This window comes from Amborella trichopoda, chromosome 4 (assembly GCF_054954075.1).
Source record: "Amborella trichopoda isolate Santa Cruz 75 chromosome 4, AtrichopodaSantaCruz75HAP2 v2.0, whole genome shotgun sequence".
NCBI lineage: Eukaryota > Viridiplantae > Streptophyta > Magnoliopsida > Amborellales > Amborellaceae > Amborella > Amborella trichopoda.
Genome location: NC_142339.1, coordinates 15840316 through 15843414, shown reverse-complemented (window position 1 = coordinate 15843414; position 3099 = coordinate 15840316). Strand labels below are relative to the sequence as shown.

The 3099-nt window shown below is 36.4% G+C and overlaps 1 long non-coding RNA gene across 1 annotated transcript; it reads left to right on the top strand.

Moving 5' to 3' along the window:
• The first annotated feature begins 559 nt into the window (after window positions 1-559).
• Window positions 560-2835, top strand: LOC148782322 (uncharacterized). The gene is made up of 2 exons (XR_016053263.1): window positions 560-949; window positions 1410-2835. It is a non-coding gene; the product is annotated as an uncharacterized LOC148782322 (long non-coding RNA).
• The last annotated feature ends 264 nt before the right edge of the window (window positions 2836-3099 follow it).

The following is a 3099-nucleotide window of genomic DNA, read 5'->3' as shown; positions in this document are numbered from 1 at the left end:
ACTTATTTTTATATTTTTTCTTCTTTTTGGGTAATTTGTAAAATATCTCGGTCACAAATTGACTTTCTCAAAATCTATTTTTATCAACTTTTTTAACCTCATTTACATGTGTTCTTTAATTTTACTTTCAACATATTTTTCATATTTTTTGCGATGTTTTTCTCTTATTTATATTTTTAACACTTTTTGACGAGTCCATAACCTACCTAACTTGGGCCAAGTAACTTGAAAGCAGACGTGAGTTATTTGGCTACTCTGGCTCAACACATGGTCAAGTTTTGCCCCGATGTCGTAGTTTCCAACACTACTTAAGCCCACGCACCTAAACCAATGGCCAAGATGGAAGCAATACAAAGTGGAGAGAGCAAGATAGGAAGAGAGTGGTAGCAGCTAGCAAAGATTCAGAGGGGGGAAGAGAGAGATGGGGGTATAAAGAGAAGAAAACAAAAATCTATAATATATAAAACATCACATAGTTCAGATTTAATGTGCCATGCAAGAAAAATATTCGCAGCCTTGGATAAGGTTAGGAAGCCTATAACATGAAGATTCTTCAGGTTTGGTGTGAGGCTTGGTGAATGAGGTTGGGTGGAAGATGCGTCATAAGAGAGAGAGAGAGATAGTGATAGAATTTTTTAATTATTAATAATTTTTATTAATAAATGGCTTTGTTGAAAGGGAAAAGGCTGAAAATAAATAAATTCATTAAGAGTGTGAGTGAAGGCATAGGTAATGCTCAGATGGTTAACATGCCGGATTCTTAATCTAATGTGTACTATGGAGCTAAAGAACAAACATATGTGGTGGATGACTTCCCTGATATGCCGTAAATCTAAAAGTGGTGGATGAAATATGTTCCTATTATAGGAAGGTATTGCGATCAACGTTACTGGGGGCTTTCTCTCTGCCATTAACAAACATTGAAGGTCTGAACAGATGGGCATGGAAGGTATGAAATCTATCAAAAAAACCTGTTTGTACGTTTTTTTTACAAATAGATTTGTATTATTTTTCCTATCTTGAAGAGAGAAGGGTAAAAATATTATTAAGAGAAGCCATTGGAGATATAAAGGAAAACTCCGGACAGTTCAAAATTGGTCTAAAACCTTGAATATTTAAAAAATTAACACTGAGAGATGCTAAGTCAAGGTGGAGAGTATACCGATTTATGCTTGGAATTTAGAGGTTTTAAACAAACACTGGTAAATTTGCAGAAGTTGATTGGAAAGATGTGATTGAAAAAAAAGCGTTGGTATTATTCATTTAACAATTAAAAATATTCAAGGTAAATCTATTCTTGCGAACATTATTATGACAGTAGAGAATTTTGATTTCATGCTAAAAGTTTTGATCGAGGATTAAGATGTAATGGAAATAGTGGAAAGAATATTAACACATGAATGGAGCAGATGTGATGATGGTTGGCAAGAAGTAAGAGGTAGAAAACAATAGATATGGTGAGAATCCTGATAATAGTATCTGAAAAGAGGAGCATCAATGGGAGAGGAATCTGGTGGAGTTGCAAAGAAATCATATGGAAGAAGGAAGAAGGAAGAAGATGGGATACATGGCCAAATGAGGGTAAGGACATGCGGAGAGAAAAGGAATGGAGACAAAGAGGCGGTTTTAAAACGGGAGGCGATGTGAATCAAAAAGGTTGAAAAATGGAATGGCGTGTAAAGGGGCAAAGTAGGGACAATAAAAAATCTATTGAAGCAAGATATCAGATGGTTAGTATTAGTAGATCTGGTAGAGGTAACGGTGATAAAACATTTAAGGTGGAAATTTGTCAAGGGAAAAAAAAGTAAAAAAATGAGGAAGTTGCATGTGGTTAGGAAGAGTAGATTTCAAATCTTCATGGGGACAGATGGTAGCTGAAAGAGGTATGGGAAGTTGTAGCGGTAAGGATTTGGCAGCATTTGAAGCGATGTGGAATTATGATTGGAAGCAATTAGAAACGATGGGAGTAGTAAAAACGATGGGGAAATAACACAGAAGTTGGTGTGTTTGAGTTTAGAAGAAGCCATGAGAGGTTTGCAGTGAATTCTCCCTTACAAGAAAGCGGTGGTGGCCTCAAAGCCGAGACCCCCCAAAGTCTTCTGATTGGAGTGACAGACCTCAAGATAAAATTATTGCGATTGATTAGAAAGAGGCTGGGTTGGTAATAACGAAAAATGTTGAATTTATATATGATAGAAGCTCTGAAGTAACACGTATTAAATGAACTAATGAAGGGGTAATAGAAGACACACTGCCTCTGTGTGTGATTCCAACAATAGACAAAGGCATTATGAACTGTGTGAGCGTGAGCAGGTTTATCAGATGTTGGTGGCTATACAGATCCAAGAAAGTGATTCAACTCAAACAATCGTGGATGTTGTACAAGCAATACAAAGCCCAGTAAGACAACAACCGACGAAGAAGGGTAGTACCAGTATGAGGACCGAGAGTGCGGGTGAGAAAGGAAAGCAAGCAAAGCCACTAAAAATGGAAAAATCTAGTAAAAAAAGTGCCATGAAGGGCAAGGGGAAAAAGCTTGTGAATTCAGGATGTTCAACCATGTTTGTTAGTAGGTATGCTATCAGTCTTGGTTCTTCTCTTTCTCAACGAAAGAATTTTTATCGTGGAATACAAGAGGACTTCATGATATAAAGGAAATTGAAAGGTTCTTATGCTTGTCAAAAAAGAATGCCCTGATTTGGTTTTGTTTGGTGAAACTAAGATTTCAAGTCCTTGTATTCAGTGTGTTAGGGATTTATGGGATTGTAGACCTATTCAAATTTGTTGTAAAGAGTCTAATAGTTTATCTAGTGATATTTAAACTATTTGGGACCCCTATGTGCTTCATGTTTGAATGGTCTAGTGTAGAGTTTTGGTGTATTTCCTATATTTTTGTGCATATTTCTAGTGGTAATCGAATGCTTGTAACAAATGTTCATGGACCAAATGTTCTTGCGATTAGGCCTAAATTTTGGCTTGCGCTTTCTGACATAGGGTAGGATTTTTCTTTGCCATGGTGTATCGAGGGGATTTTAATGTCATTAGTTAGCCAAAAGAGTAGTGTTTCTCATAGGATTAAGTCTTGCATGATGGGTTTTT